The sequence below is a fragment of the Mus musculus genome, chromosome 13 (assembly GCF_000001635.26).
Source record: "Mus musculus strain C57BL/6J chromosome 13, GRCm38.p6 C57BL/6J".
Taxonomy (NCBI): Eukaryota; Metazoa; Chordata; class Mammalia; order Rodentia; family Muridae; genus Mus; species Mus musculus.
In genome coordinates this window covers 109306878-109324738 of record NC_000079.6, presented here as the reverse complement: position 1 = coordinate 109324738, position 17861 = coordinate 109306878, and the positions used below count along the sequence as shown (strand labels likewise).

The 17861-nt window shown below is 38.8% G+C and overlaps 1 protein-coding gene across 3 annotated transcripts in view; it reads right to left on the bottom strand.

Annotated features, from left to right (window-relative positions):
* The window catches only part of Pde4d (phosphodiesterase 4D, cAMP specific), a 1301793-nt gene that overhangs the window by 631231 nt on the left and 652701 nt on the right, over positions 1–17861 (bottom strand). The gene's annotated exons all lie outside the window — the stretch shown is intronic.

Here is a 17861-nt window from a genome sequence, read left to right as displayed (position 1 = left end):
TTACGAGGGAGATTGGCCAGCGGTGTTCAGCCCGGCTCAGTCTGTCCTCTTCAGTGTGTGCAAGAATGATGTCAAACAAGACGCATACATTCAAGAGAAAGGTGTTAAATATCCATTGAACATCTAGTATTAGCAGAGTACCATGACAGACAGGAGAGACAGAGAGGGAGAGAAAGAGACAGAAATAGAAAAAGAGGCTGCCCTACATAATAGAAATTTAATACATGGCCTCTGGCTGAGAGAAACTTTAACAAGGAAAAATATTTCAAGGAATGTGAAGGAGGTAACCTTCACATTTTACAGTTTCCATTAGAGTGAATATGCAGTCACTGCCAACACCATAAGACACAGGTCCGGGCTTTTACCTTTATTTAGTCAGGCACACAGCATCGTGCAGAGGACATATACACAGGAGCAGACCAGGAAGCGCCGAAGCCCTGCTTCATTAAGCTGAAAGCAGAAGGCTCTCGTCTCTCCAAGGGATTCGCCTCTGCTCAATATTTATTTAGATTCTTGGGGAATCCCAATCTTTCTTAGTGCCTGTCTGTAATAATTTCTCTACTCCTTGATTTTTTTTTTTAAATTTCTGCCAAAGACAGGCTTCTGTACCATGTCGCGTAGCTGATTTTACCGTGTAAATTTGGAGGCTCTGTTTAAGTCCACTAGCGTTGAGCAATAAGCTGAACACTCTCCAGCAGTGGAATGGGTGGATGTAAGCAGCAAAGAGCGCAGCCATTTTCAGGGAATTAACTTAGTCAATGGATTTCTGTGACACAAGTGTTGAATTCAATAAAACTAACTGGTGGGTACTTTTCTGTTTTTCAAGAACCTGATTCCCTACCCCGAGCCCCAGCTTTACCATATAAAAATATTAGTACATTTAACTCTGTATGTTCTTGAATGGCATGCAGTACCTCTGCAGCCTGGACTTCAGGTCAACCATGATATAGGCATAAAAAAGTCCTACCTCAACTTTCATGGGAGGTGGGGGAAAAAATGAAACTTGGCCACTTGAACATATTATGTTGGACATATGCATGTCTGTTTTGACGAGAATTAGTAGAGTTTTCTAAGGTGCCACAGGGCTGACTACTTCACTCATTTACCTATAGATATTAGTGAAAGCTGTTTAAACCCAGGCTTCCCTTATTTACAAATGGCAGCATTCACACCACAGCTATCGAGAGTCAACATATAAAGAGCTGGGAAAGTTTTCCCACTTGCCAGTGTAAACTGGCTGCACTTTGAGCACAGCTGTTTCTGCATGAGATTTTTCTCTTGGTGGGATTTTGTATTGACTGTGCTCCTGTGGCATGAATACAGTCAATGAAAGATTGTTTGGGGGCTTGATAAGAAAAGAGGCCAGAAACAATTGCTCCCACGGGCCCTACCCTTCCTTAATAACCAACTGCTGTCTGGAGTCCTGCAAAAACCCATCATCCATCATATCAGTTGCATACAAAGGGTCTAGGACTTTCTTGCCCTGCTCTTTAGCCTGAGAAAGACACAGACCCATCTGGAAGGCATTTTTTAAGATAAAACTGACAGTAAGGAGCTAGGTCTCAGCTGTAAACATTAGACATATTGCCCACACTTCTCGATTTCCACTCACCATTGAGAGTTGGTTTTCCTGAACTGAGTTCTCTAAAAAGAGAACACAAGATATTTTGTCTCCTGGGCTAGCTATATATATGTTTGCACAGTTTGCCTTCTGTCTTATAACACTGCTAATAAAATTAGATGCTTTTTTTTCCATTTTTTATTAGGTATTTAGCTCATTTACATTTCCAATGCTATACCAAAAGTCCCCCATACCCACCTACCCCCACTCCCCTACCCACCCACTCCCCCTTTTTGGCCCTGGCGTTCCCCTGTACTGGGGCATATAAAGTTTGCGTGTCCAATGGGCCTCTCTTTTCAGTGATGGCCGACTAGGCCATCTTTTGATACATATGCAGCTAGAGTCAAGAGCTCCGGGGTACTGGTTAGTTCATAATGTTGTTCCACCTATAGGGTTGCAGATCCCTTTAGCTCCTTGGCTACTTTCTCTAGCTCCTCCATTGGGAGCCCTGTGATCCATCCATTAGCTGACTGTGAGCATCCACTTCTGTGTTTGCTAGGCCCCAGCATAGTCTCAAATTAGATGCTTTTAGCATCTTAGTAAATTAAGAATACAGTTCCTTATAATGTGCCTTTAAGCCTGGGTGAGTCACTAGCATAATAGTTACACAGGGAGGGAACTGTCCATACACTATAATGCTTATTTTCTTGGGCAGTTTTATGAGATGTTGGGCATAGAAGTCCAGTGATTGGAGTTAACCTGTTCTTGAACTGTGGCTGTTACGTTGACTTGTGGCTGTGGTTGAAGGGCAAGTTAGAACATAATGTACTAATCCCAGTAGAATCATAATATGATTCTAGAGACCGGTATGGTGCTCGATTGCTTTAGCCACAGTTAGGTCTATACTTGGAATGTTTCCAAAGTTGCAATACTTGAGCAATCCTGGGAATATGGAAAATTAATGAAGAGTATCAGAAAGAATTCAATAGAGCCAACTGAAGCTTGGCATGCTTCGCTAAAGTTACCATATGTTGGCATTAGGGATAAGAACCAGAAATGCCCTCTATCAGGAATGAGAGCAAGCATCTACCCTGCCTAGGTTTTTCTTTTATTGCTATTTACTGTGTTTTAAGGGGCTTACTCTTTCTTATGTTGTTAGAAGAAACCAAGTCTACAATATATCATTTTTTCCTGAAGGACATAACATGTTTATAGATATAATTTCAATATAGTTGCAAGAGGGGTAGGAAGAAAAAATACTGAACACTAGAAATTATTGCTTCTTTATTTAGCCTTATTTCTTTAACACAACATACCTCCAAATATATATTTATAAAGTAATGTCTTTAAATACAAAATCATCCTCCAATTCTAAAAGAGAGTAATTTTAGCTGTTATTTCACTTGATTTTTATTGTGAGCAAAAGACAAGTTGGACACATTATAAATAGAAACTTCATGTGAAACCTGTAATATCATCATGGCGTTCTGTGATTTTTCCAGCAGACCAGCAGCAACATTTGAAATGCAAGCACAACCTTGGTTTTGTTACAGAATTTCTCTTATATCGCTTGATAAAAAAATATTAATAGTAACATCGTAACTATAAAATCTGTACACCTAGCTGCATATGAGAACAAGGTATGACTAACCAGAAGTTGATACAAGTATTTTCAGATACAAAACAACCAGGCTCATTAGAGATAGCAAATGGTAAAATAATTGCTTGACTTTGCACCTCTTTGTGAATTAATTCCTTGATTCAACAGGCATATATCGATTTGTACAAACATAGAGGAGAACAGAAGACACAATCATTGCCATGATAGGGCATCATATCTACACAACTCATCAACAAACGATTGTTCTCAGGTGTCCTGATAGCAAGCTCTTGCCCTTCTACCAAGCCTGTGGCTACTTTGTGAAGATTGTATTGAAACTTGTATCATCAATGCATATATTGCTTAGTGGCTGCTTTTTAAGACAGTGATGGTAGACTTGAATATCTAGGGCAGAATCTTTAAAACTCCAGACCTAAAATATTTGTTAATTTGACCCTCTGTAAACTAGCAAAAAGACCTTGTAGTCTGATGAATGAGAGCACATCAAAGTTTTGATTAGATGCAATGTGTGAAAAATAAGAGTTAGGACATGATCACACACATCTAGCATAAAACAAATTGGACATTTAATCAATATGAGTTGTTATAGACAGCATGATGTATGTACAAAATAGAATACTACTGAAAAACAAAACCACCTTACATATGCTGCAATACAAAGATATCTAAGAGATTTTTTTCTAAAACAGAAGCACCCAGAGTACTTTCTTATTTACATAGAGAAAATTTACCAGCACATATGTTGTTATATTCATTGGCTAACTTTGGAAAATTGCATACACATTGGTACAGTCTTTATCCTAAAAGGGCAATAACTAGAGTGACTTTTTCTTTGTACTACTAAAATGTCTATAACTTTGTTATACAGCTGAAAATAACTTACAACATTATACACAGTGCCATGTGTGTGCACATATATGTGTTCATAAACTTCATGGACAAGACAGAAAGTGAGTCTCATTATCCATCTTAGGAGTAATTTATTATATGAGACGTACCTTAATGTAGAGCCCGGACTTAATACAGCTATTTACACAAGGGGTACTAACCACTGCTATCTTTATTCTACTTAAATGTTAATTGGCATAATCATCATTAAAAATAATTTTCATGGGTGAATTGAGTTGTACTCAAGAAATGTTTATTAATTTAAAACCAAGACCTTTGTAGCCTACGAACAGGAGCACACAAATCTAAATAGTGTCCCAAACCTGAGGCTCCAATACAATCTTATATGTTACCAAACTATGTAGCTATTTTTGTCTCAAGAACGTTGCCACAGCAGTATGACATGTATTTCCATGTAAGACCCCTATGGTACTCTCTAGGGGACTGACAGTTCACAGATATGAAACTTGTAAGAACCAAGCAGATGATAGTTAGTGGATACTTGATGACAACAGTTTTCCAGTTACCCGAATTTAGTTCAAAATGTGCTTTCATTGACATATTACAGCCTGGCTTGTAGGATAAGAGAATTGTGTTGATTATCCTGTTATGCTTATGTGTAGCTTATGATATTCACCAGCCAGAATCTTAGAGCTATGAAGGTTCTGCTTGGCTGTGTCCACTTAACAATGACTAATTGAAAAACAAACGACTACCCTTGACCAGATAAGTATTGCCTAAGCTCTAATTGATGTATGTTCCACTTCTATCTAGGACATAAAAGCTACCCTCAGTAAAGTCAATACCATTGGCTTAGAGGACTTCATTTTTCATCTTGTGTGTTTTCTTTTACATGAGAAGGCTGTTCCTCCTGGCTCCTAAACATATTTTCAGCAAGACTGGTGATGACAAGCGATAGATTTGACAGTAAGATACTGACATCTTTGGCAAGAACATCCTCTCCATTCTCTCTACATCACTTAGTATGTGAAGTAGTGTTCCATAAGATGCAAGCATCACTTGCCTTTAATGTCCCAGGTAGAGAATGGACAGGATCAGAGCCTCTTCAGGCTCCCTACTAGATCCAAGAAGAGAAATTTGTTTAAGGAAACGAAGAAAGATATTTCACTTTCGGCTAACCATAGAAATCCCAACAATCCCCCTATTCTAAAAACCATGAACTAAACTTCATCAGAATGTCTTCTTGTGACACATTCTTTACAGTGGCTTTCCCACTGAAAGCCTCGTTAACACCCCTTCTGGGTGCTTTTATATTAAGATAAAGTTTGCTGTAAACAGTCTGATCTTCCAGGGAAGAATACTTGGTTGAGGGAAGGGCTGGTGGCACCATAGCCCCGTAAGAACTTTCCAAAGAAGAAGAAACATGCCAGGGAGCAGCAGGGTGCAGCAGGGAGCAGCCAGGACCCTGGAAGCTGCTCTTTGGACACACTTGCTTTCTGACTGCTTGTGTCAAAACACCTGGGAACAGCTGAACCGAAGCACTAGGCCAGATCTAGCCTCAGGGCTCAAGTGCACAGGCTTTCCATCTCTGTGTAAACACTACCATTTCCTCTCATCTTCTGCTGGGGGAAGGACATGACAGAGAAGAAGCAGCAGCCTCAAAAAAAGCTGCAAACGGTGAGAAGCACTAGAGATGCACAGGAAAGAGAAGGTTAGAATGGACCCTAATCTCACCTTCCCAGGAATAAATAACACTGCCTAAGGAGAGCACAAATCCAAGCTTTGGTTAGTTGAGCAAGCTCTCTGGAGGCTACCAAAGGGAAGTGGTTCCTGTAGGGAGCTGGTGGGGGTGGGGAAGGTGGGGTGGGGTGGGTGGTGACTGGATAACAAGGTAAGAAGGTTGCTCATTACTGCAGTGGGTTTAGTCATACCCCCCGCCCCCACCCTCCAGCATGGTGTTTGAGAACTGTTCAGATTGTAAGGGAAAGAAGACAGACTGCCTTTCCTAAGCGTTTCTGTTTCTAGATGTGACGTGTGTGTGTGTGTGTGTGTGTGTGTGTGTGTGTGTGTGTGAATATATCTCCACTATGTAAATAATTATACAATGAAAGCCTAGCTGTGCTGGCCCAGGACCCAGGGAACTGGGGAGAATTCTTCCCAGGATTCTTTGGGAAGTGGAAGTGCAAGAAGGGACCCTACTTAGAATGGAGTGCAGTCAAGGAAGAAATTCTTCATTTATAGTATGATAGGGGCTCAAGTTCAGCTTTTAGAGTATTTGCCTGAGATATGCAAGGCCCTGGATTTGACCCACTGAATTACAAAGTGATAATGATAGTAATAATAATACTATGTAAAGCTGCAACATAAGAACCAATAATAACAGTATCAATAATACTAAGTAAAACTGCAACCAACCTGGGCTGGCGAGATGGCTCAGCAGTTAAGAGCACTGACTGCTCTTCCAAAGGGCCTGAGTTCAACTCCAAGCAGCCACATGGTGGCTCACAAACATCTGTAATGGGATCTGATGCCCTCTTCCAGTGTGTCTGAAGATAGTTACAGTGCACTCATCATATACATAAAATAAATAAATAAAATCTTTTTAAAAAAGCACAAAGCGATGTTCCCAAATACTAAACAAGCAGAGAATACCACTTTTATTCAGAATAAGCTGGGAGCACACATGCAGCCATGTAGATGATAGATGTGAGAATGTCTACCGCACCCTCATTCCTCAAAAGTTCACTTATAAGGTAATCACACTCATGTGTTTATCATGGGAGAATATATGCCTAATTTAAATACCAAAAGATAATATTTAACTTAATGTCAACAGTATAAATGGAGTAGCAGAACCAAGTATGATATATTTCACTGCTATCAGAATGGTTGTTCTAAGTCCTATCAGTGCTGTACCCTGAGTAACCATGAGAACAAAAACCTTCTCATTTATATATAGTACTGATGATTTTAAGTGCATGTATAAACTTCCGTCAGTACTTTTATTCTATCTTGATATTTAAAAGCCATGTATTGCACTTTCAATGTGTTATAAGGCAATGGGCTGGCCAATACCTACCATGTACAGAAAGCACTGACATCATTAGGCAGACAGACAGACAGACATCAGCAAGCTTAGGGGCCATTACAGATATCCTCTTTCCATGTGGAAACCTCCCTCCCTTTAAGTATATGAAAAAGTAGACTTATTGGGGGCTTTTTTTGAGGTACCTTCCTCTTAGTCAAAAGAATGGAATCTGAATTCTATTTCTGACCATGGCTGGAAATAAGATATTCAGGTTGACGCCCCAAGAGCAGAACCTTACATACATACTGTTGTCTCTTGTGACTTGCTTTGTCAGTCACCTGGCCAGGAGGCCATTCTTCAGGAAAGCTGCCTCCCCTGTAGGTTTGCAAAGGAGCTGAGAGGACCGACTATCCCCTAATAATCAATACTTACACTCACAGCATCCTCTCCCTGGGATGGCTGTTTACAAGGCTACTGTAGCACCTAGCTCACTTGCTTTTTTGAGTCTTAACACCAGACTGGAGCCTTTCCTTGCCCACCTCTTCTTTGAATACAGGCCCAAGCTCTAGGGACTCTTTTCCTCTGGGCTCTCTCGCTGCTTTTCCTCTAAACAATAACTAGCTCTTTCTACAGCGGCCTAGAGACTGCCATTACTGACCTGAGCTCAAAACCTGTGGCTTTCCGAAACTCTTCTCCTCTCTCTCCTTTCTCCCAAGCAGTTGTCTGGGTTTCATACTTTGTTTATCCTGCAGTCTTTCTCTCAAACTCTCTTAAAACGGTCCTTGAGCTTACTTCCCAAGTCCACATCTTTCAAAAAATTCTTTTATCAATAATATCAAGAACGTACAAAATAGAACTCCAAGTCACAAGTAACAAGGACCCCTGGAATGTGGTTGGGATATATATTGTTTATACGTGCAGGTCACAACTGACTAGTAATGTGTCACAATTGCATACATATTTAATGGGAATCAAGAAAAAAAAAGATACAGAAATATTCCAAACTAGAACATATGAACTAATTCCACACATATCGAAGAGCCCCCAATGTCTTGTTGACTTGGAGCTGCAGATCTGCAGATCGAAAGACATAAGCGTGCCTGCCCATGTTTATGGAGTGTTAGAACTTCTTACACTTTCTTATACTTTCTGTTAATGTCTTAGCATTTTTGCACGTCTTTAGGAAATTCTTTTTTTATTAGATATTTTATTCATTTACATTTCAAATGTTATCCCCTTTCCTAGTTTACTCTCCAAAAATCCCCTATGCCCTCCCCTTCCGCTGCTCCCCAACCCACCCACTCCCAATTCCTGGCCCTGACATCCCCCTATACTGGGGCATAGAATCTTCACAAGACCAGGGGCCTCTCCTCACATTGATGGCAGACTAGGCCATCCTCTGCTACTTATGCAGTTAGAGACAGGAGCTCTGTGGGTACTGGTTAGTTCATATGTTGCTCCTCCTAGGGGACTACAGACCCCTTCAGCAATGTGGGTACTTTCTCTAGCTCCTTCATTGGGGACCCTGTGTTCCATCCAGTAGATGGAACTGTGAGAATCCATTTCTGTATTTGCCAGGCTCTGGCATAACCTCACAGGAGACATCTATATCAGGGTCCGGTCAGCAAAATCTTGTTGGCATATGCAATAGTGTCTGGGTTTGGTGGTTGTTTATGGGATGGATCCCCGGGTGGGGCAGTCTCTGCATAGTCCTCTCTTTAGGGAACTCTTACAAGCACATTGGAAAGTTTCCACATTCTGACACGTCATCCTTCCCGGAAATTTCTGTTGATAAGAAATCTCAATCGTGTCTCAAGAATTCATATAATTGCCCTCAGTATCAGCGCTTTAATCTCTTCACCCTGAGGCATTTGGCCTCCTTCAGAACACAAGGCTGCTAAGAGGTCCATTCATGTATTTAGCCAGGCTGTCAATAACACGTTCCTGTTGTGTAACCTGTTTGGTCTTTCACCATTCGTTCTTCGGTTCTCTCCACTCCTTTTTGAATTGTTTGCTTTCCCCCATCCTGTTGAACTGCAGTGGCAGAGGTTGTGGCTTTAAACGCTGGTTGGGAATCACACACAGACACAGCCATAGTCGTCTCCTAAGGTCTAGCCAGAGCTCTCTAGCTTCTGTCTGTAAGTTTCTTAAGCCCCCACCACTGTCAGGATTGTACTATCCCAGGAAGGCTAACTGGGAACATATTATCAATAAACTGTAATCTCTCCTCTTTGATGTGTCGGGGGTACATTGATAGCTCAACCACTAAAAACAGTTGAGAAAAACACTGATAAAGCTTACATAATATTCACATTTTATCTATTAGCAATTCTTACAAAATTCTCTTTGGTATGGGAAAGCAAACACTCAAAATACACTCATGATTATTGTTGGGTTTTACTTAACCATACACTGTTTCATTAACTCATATTTGAATGAAATTTCTTTTGGCAATTACATTCTCAAAACCAAGTGTGTTTCCTTCAGGCCATTTTCCCCAGTGACTGCAAATTTGGCTGCTGGTTCTTGGCCATATTTTGACAGAATTCAGTCCGTTAAAAAGCATAACGTTTTCTAATTCTTTTACAGTACTGAGATTGCTATCTTCACTATCAACTTCACTGGATTCAAAACAACCACAACCCTAGTGTGCACATAGGGGATTTTTCAGATGGGTTTAATTAAGGCAGGAAGGCCCACTATCAGTGTAGCAGTGGCATCTCAGAGGCTAGTGTCCAGTACCAAAAAAGGAAGAAGGAAAGTGGAGCACCAGGATTCATCGCTCTCTGCTTCTCACCAGAAGACACAGTGACCAACTGTCTCAGGCTTGTTGCTATGACTTCTGTGGTGGACTGGACCCTCAAAACTGGGAGCCAAGATAAACTCTGTCTCCTTTAGTTGCCTCTTTCATGTATTTTACCTTGGCAACAAGAGAAGTAACTAGTAGAAGTATAAGATGGTGTCAGGTGGTTCAAATAACACCGAGCTAGATCATTTGAATGCCACCCATACATGAGGAAAAATCCATTTATTTGACTGGATACATCTCTTCCTACCATATCCACTTCATTTCTAATCCTAGAATATATCTCTATCTTTATTCTCCTAAATGTCTCTGCCTACTGTCTGTCACTAGCTCTTTAGGCATACTATATAATAAATTAATACAAAGACAGAAATAATTAACTTGTAATTTTTGGGTAAAGTTGTTATGGAAATTTGAAGTTCTCCGTTCTATTGCCAGAGATTTATCATGCGGCTATCATTATGCTAAATTCATTTTCCACAAAACCCATAATGAATTAAGTGCTGTTTTAAAACACATAACAGCACTGTGATATATCGTCAACTTGAACTCTAGCAGTGAGGCATATAAGACTGGCTTCACAATTACCAAAACTAGAAGATGGAGTTCCTGCGTAAGAGTCTTATGATGTGTGCCTAGATGTGACAAATGAACAAGATGACCAATTTTCAGAGACACGGCACTCATAATCTCTATTTAATTATAATTACTGCAGAGAAAGTGTCAAGTATGAAAAATTCTAAGAGCTCTTGAGTGAATAGTTCTGTATTAATATTTTACCCTAACACTGGGACATTCAATGGCTAATGTCACCTATCATGTTGGATGTTGGGGTGCTGTGATGAGCATTTCTGTAGCATAAGCTTCTACTGTAGCATTTTAATAGACTTAAGATGAAGTGAATTGGCACTGTTGGAACTGGATGCAAGCAGTCAGAGCAGTAAAGAGGAGAAAAGAGAGTGTTGAGGAGACAGGCAACATTGCTAAATGATTAGGGAAGATAGATCAGTGACTAAGCAGACGATATTTAGAGGTGAGGTAAACATCTCATCAAACACAGAGGCAAAATATTAAACCTAATAAGCCCAAGTGTTGCAGATCCATAACGAGCAGGCAATTCTTGTGCACTGTTAGAGAATCAGCTGTAATAGCCAGTGTGGAGAGTTGAAGACTAGCTATTAAGAAAACTGATAATTCTATTTGCATCAATGCTTAAGATTTCTGCATCTAGCCATGTACCTCTCCAAATATGCATGAGTAGACATGGCAAGGTCAGCTGTGGCAGTAGTGAATGTATTTGTTGATTTCACAAATATTCATTGAGTGCACAAGTCTGTTTGCTTAGGATATCGCTGATAGTCAAATAGAAATTGTCCTGCCTTTGTTGGCATTCTAGATGTGATTTGTGATGGCAAAAAGTTTAAAAACATCAAAATTATTAATCACAAGAAAAAAACAAGGTAGCATCTAGTCCTATAATTGAGGGAAATGAAAACTATTAAATAAAGAAACAAAATGCCTGCTCCAAATAAAACACGCTTGATTTGTGAATTACGTAAAGTGGGCTTATAAAATAAATACAGCATAATCATAGAGTATGTGTCTTGCTTGCATGAGTGTAGATCACTGTATTTGAGACATGGCTAGCAATGTAGGATAAGGATGGTAAAATGGTCATAGGTATGTGATAACATTTTAATTCTAATAGTATGTGTGTGTGGCTAAACTTTGATTTTTATATTACACCTATTTTTTTTAAATCTATTATGACCTAAAATACTTTTCTTGTTGATATTTTAACTGTGTCTTCAAAAATACCTGATAAACATTGGTTTTACCAGTCCCATAACCTAGCTACTTTATTAGAAGGTGACCGAGGGTCCTCAGAATAAGAAGCGCACAGAGAAGTGAGCTCCGATCAGTCAGAGATCTGTCAACAGCACCTAAGCAGTTATTAAAATCACATCAGCTTAATGGAGTCACGAATATCGAGCCGTGTTTTCATTGCTTCTTTTTTAATTAATACAGCTCGTTTGAAAGAGGCTACATAGGAGACAGATGAGCTGCTGAAAAGTACACAGACAAAAAGATTTATTAGGCATTTGGCAGGCGTTCTAGCTTGCCTCAGCATTCAATGTCCATTAAATGGAAGGATACCGTAAGCTCTGGCTTTGGCTCTGCCTGTAATTACTGAATTAACCTAGTGTACCACGACTAGATTCATTCACCATGGCTTAATTCATGCTTTCATCAACTCCCATTGAAAACCTATATATATGGTATCTACTATATCACATGCTCTTGGGGGAAAAAGTTTAACCTTTCTGTGCCTTCACCCTTCATATGCAATTTGTAAATATTAATAGTAGTAGCGACCTAAAATGTCTTGTTTTGTTTGCTACATAAAGCACTCAGTGTGTACTCTGTACAACAGATTAAGACAAAATCAGTACCATTTGCGCATCCATTTTACATCAGTAAATTGATCTAAGAATAACTGCCAATTTATTTAGATTGGGCAATGTACTGCTTGCTATTATACCTCTGTTAATACGATCAATCTGATGTGTTTTAATTTTTCATTCTTAGTTTTAGTTTTTAATGTGTTGTTTGAACACTATCAAATAACATTCTGTGTTGCTTATCCAAGTTTATATCCAAGTTTCTTTATATATTCTTAGAATGGATCCAGTAAGGGATCACTTATTTGATCACTTCCAAATATAAATACTGTGTCATCCTCATGGCACCATGAAAATGTAGGAAAATATTTGGTTTTGCCTTTTCAACACATTGTGCCCCATGCAAAATTCAAAACTCATAGTAAAAAGTTACTTAGATATTTAGAAAAAAGTAAAAATAACTGGATTTTATATAATATGTTTTTCATAACTAATAATTTTATAATGGAAATAATCATGTAATTCTTTCTTTTAGAATCAACTTTACTTTGTTACTTTTCTTTCAAGTTACACATTCTAACACAAAGGGACTCAAAACTATGGCCCACTAAACACACACTAGAAAGTATGTGATATGGTGACTGTTTGACACACTAATTTACACACAGGGTTTATGAAAGACTGTCATAGATGCAAGCTTACTCGCCTAACCACTGTGATAAGGCTTCACATAGGAAGAAGAGTGTGAGCAGAACTCTTCGCTCTCAGAAGCAAAACCTTTCATCTCTGTTCTCATTAAGCTTGGTGCCAAACATAAATGATGTGTCACTGCTTGGGCACCAGAAGAAAATGCATTCTTGCAACTTTTCTCTGTCAGTGTGGGCAAATTAATCAATCCGAGTAGATTTTCTTATTTTGCTGGCTTCTTGCATTCAAGCTTGCACCTAATTCAAGACCAGCCGCACATTTCAGTTAGCATGGCCTGGAAGAATTGCCTTACGTTCCCAGTAGATGACACACATTTATTTGTACTCTCAGAGATGAGAGAATTCCTCCTGCTCCAAGAACCTGCCATACCCGAGAAGAGCTGAGCTGCTAGAGAACCCATCGGAATTAGCATCTTGACTCACTGCCCTCTGTTACAAATTCTTATCCATACTGTGTGTTTGTAAAGAAAGTAAGAATTGGCATCCATGTGCTAGGTAAAAAAGAGAAACATAATTCTAGAACAGCACTCAGTACTTCTGATGTGGTAAAATTAAGTGCAACTCTTTGGAAAAGATAAAATATCTTAATAAAATATTTATATGTGTGCTAAGAAGCTCTAAAAAGTATTAGGATGGGCATCAAACATTCAAGGTTATATTAAATTGAAAACAACACTTCAAATATGTCTTGGCATCAAGATGATGCTGAAGGCATTTAGTAGCTGCAGTGACCAGAGATGTTTTACTTTATGTCCATTCCAGATAGTGCACATAATCACTTAAGAAATGCAACAAAGGGTGGTGTGCTAAGCCTGTGGCACTTAGGCATTTGTACCAAACACTTCCCATGCACGGACTCATCCAGTCCTCCCACAGTGCTACTTTCACGGTTTCCATTCAACAAAATAGATGTAATTCTTAATGACTGTTTCTAAGTCAATAGGTCTGACCCTTAGTGCATCAAAACTAGAGAAGCAAACCAAGGCCTGGGGCCACTTCTACACCATACTCTATTTCAACACAATCAGTTTGAGGTTGGCAGTTACCAATCTGCCGCTACAATCTCTGTTCTCAAGTTTCAACTTGGAAAACTGGACCATGGAGTTCAAACTTTTAATTTTCTCATAACTTGTCAACACCTCTGTTGCTGGCATTAGGATCATTTTCAAGCTTCTGACATTCCATGTCCTTTCATTTCTGAGTAAGAATTTTTATGTTGATCTCAAAGTATTTGATCCTCTACTCTATACCAGTTAAAGTTCGATGGAAATAAACCCTATTAATATGTTATACTTTAATTATGTCCATTTGAACCAAAGACATTGCACCATTTTTGAGACCCTATCCCAGGCTGGAGAACATCTTTCTTATGTTTTCAGACACAGAAAAAGAAGCTCACAAGATCCTTTGTTACATAAGCAAGTGCTTGAATAGAGCTTATAACTCTCTGTGGTATAATTGAAAAGTTGTGAAATTCCTGAAGAAGAATTACAAGAACAAAATGTAACGTGATCATGATTTTGTTTTTCAGCCGTACTCACAAAGCAGGTTCTTAGGCTTTTCTTGAAGAATTAAACTGGGGTGTTCTTCATTGGAAGGCTCATTGAAAGGAAGATCTTGAGATTGTATTTGGCTCAACATTTCATTTTATATCCACTGTGATGAAGAACGAGTTTATTTGAAAAAAAAAAAAACTTTGTTTGCCCATGGCTTTCCAGGAAATTTTAGAATACATTTCTAATTCTAGAAATACAAAGAGCCATATAAGATGATTAAAGAGGCATGCTCATCATGCTTTGTTGGGGAAAAATTTTTAATTAGATTATATTGGCTTGCCATAGTAACAAGTTTCACAAATGCATTTTCATAGAAGTATACAAGGACATTGAACATATTCACCCATATCTGAAATTGTTAGCAGAAAATGGGAAATGCTTCAAGACCTACATACAGCCAGAGATGTTCAGCAAAGAGCTCTGATAGATGAGAAAATGAACCCAAGATATTGACAATTAGTTCAATTAAAGTGAAAAAGAATAAAAATAGTTCTGCACAGCAAAGGAGACTGCTCATTCACTGTAGAACAGGAGTACATCAGGCAACTCCTGCCTAGGATACATAAAGAGCTTAAAAGTTAAATACCAAGAACTCAATCTAATCAATAAATAAACAAATGAACTGAACACATAGTTCCTATAAGATAAAATACAAATGGACACCAAACATGTGAAAAACATGTTCAATATCCTTAGCCATCAAGGAAATGAAATGAAAACTCCAGTCAGACTCCAGCCCAACCCAGTTAGAATTGCTATCATTAAACAGACAGACAGACAAAAATGCTTGTGAGTATGTAAGAGTTAGAGCTGTAGATGCCAACATACATTAGGATGGATATATAGATTTCTAGCCACTATAGTGATTGGTTCAGGAAATTCTCAATACAACTAAAAATAAGGGCTAGAGTGATGGCTCACACAGTAGGTAACAGCAGTCATTGATCTCTCAGAAGGTCAGGGTTCAGCTCCCAGCACCCACATAGCAGCTCACAACTATATGAAATCCTAGTTTCAGGGGATCTGACACCTGCTTCTGGCTTCCATGGGTACCAAGAATGTACATAATATACATATACCAGGGAAATACTCATGCATATAAAATAAAAATACAAAGAAACCCTTGAGAATAAAATAAAACCGAAGTAGAAGACCATATGATACTATACTACTCTTGGACACAGAGGTCTAAAAGACTTCAAGTCCACATATAACACAGACACATAAGAATGTTTATGGTTAACACTATTCACAATAAGTTATAGAATCAGCCTATATATGTCTATCCATAGAAAAATTGATAAAAATACATGTACAATAGAGTTTTATTCAGTCATAAGGAAGGAGATTATATTGCTTTCAGGAGGATAGATAAAAATGGAGAGCAATAAACTAAGTAAAAAGAAAGCAGACCCAAGAAAGACAAATATCACTTGTTTTTCTCTCATTTGTGGATACAAGATTTTATATTGATATAATAAATAATGTGTGCCTATAATTCAAAGAAAAGGTGACTCTCCTGGGGATCAACAAGAAGATATCTCTTGGGAATGTTGAAAGATAGGTTTAAATTGAGTGGAATACAGCAGCCAGCTGCTTTCCACTCTCACAACCTGCACTTGTGAAACTTCACAACCTTTTGTAGCTGGTTTCACAGGAGAAGACATGGAAGGTGCTTGATGCTCAACAGGGATAGGAACTTTTGATTCAGCTTGTAACGCCTCATAACAGTGAGATCTTCCTATATATTTGACCTAATTTGATGGTCCAAAGCTTAGGTTTAACACTTGGCTTTCCAGAGAAGAAAAGAGTCCTGGTTTTCAGTTTCTCACTGGCTTCTATGGTACATTGACTACTACTCAGTCTAATTTCAAGCTACTAAAGTGATGAATTAAATATATCCTTGGAAAGAGATGGGAGACAGGGACCAAATGATAGTCACAAGATTACATATACAATGAGCTAAGTAACCTCAAGAGCAAAGACCATAAAAGATAGTAAGGTATGGAAATTGAATATTGGTTAGCTCAGCTTTCACCAAGTTATCCAATCGTATGTTTATATATTTAATGGTGACTGTTACCTACCAACATGTTTCAAATCCCAGGGTAGGTAAACAACAGGCTTTCACTGCTTCCTAGCTACAGCTACAATCACATTTATGTAGCCTCCTACACATTATGCAAACTAATTTATGGATGAATTTACAATATAATTTAAGCAGAAAGTTAATGTATGAAGACAATAAGATTTAATTGGTACAAACCATGGTCTATATACCTTTAGAATAATAGCACGGTATCATATCAGCTCTACAGCAGGTTTTAGAAACCATCTAATCCACCTCCCCCTGTTTCCCATGAATCCTATTGGAGGCCACATTGTTATTTGTTCTCCTCTTTCAAATGTCCAAAATTTGCATCTTTGTTGTGTCGCAATTTCCTCTGAGGTTTCCACCCTTCAGACAAGTCCATGAAGACAATCAGTAAACAACTCAAAAGAGATTCAGGAAGTCCCTGAAACTAACCAGACTCACCAGGCCACTCCTCCTCTTAATATTGAAGAGAGTCGTTCTTAGACAAGCCAAGCTGCAAGGAAGCTTCTCAGACAAGGCCAGCTACATGGAAGGAGACCAGTCAACTCCATACCAGAAACAAAGCCGAGCGAAGCTTCCTGGAAGAGGTTCTGAGCAGCTGAGCTACCTGAAAAGGACACACTCCAACCTGGCGAGCTGCCTGCAGGTAGACAGTGCAGTGTGCTGTTCAGGTCGTCAGTTTTGTTAATCTATCATTTGTGTTATGGTGACTATTAGTGATGCAGTGGTCTTTGGAGTCATGTCTGCTTCTATAAGTAAACCATTAAAACTCATTACTTCAACAAATTGGACTTTGGTGATGTCTTTACTTTAGTCTGTCCTCAGTTGCCTACCTGGGGTGAGTAGACTTTTGTTTATGGTTCCCTAAGAAAAATCTGTCACATAACAACTCTGCACACAGAATAACATTTAACTCAGTCCTCTGACTATACCTCAAAAGGCTTCCTAATTCCTTTCTGCCAGATCTTATGTGGTTTTAATTTTTATAGCTTCTCCAGACAGTGTCCAGAATAGAAAATCAGTAGCCATCTCACTATTTTCTACACTTGATCTTAGCCAAAAAGACTGAGAAGTGATCTCAGTATTTTCTATACATGTTACCCTCTCTTTTTCTGAATCTATTTGTCTAATTATGTGACACATTTGTTAATTTTCATTTTTACAACTTAGAAAAGTAGGGAAACACTTAAATGCTACTATTACAGATGGCCAATTTAAGTCTAAATCCAGAGTGCC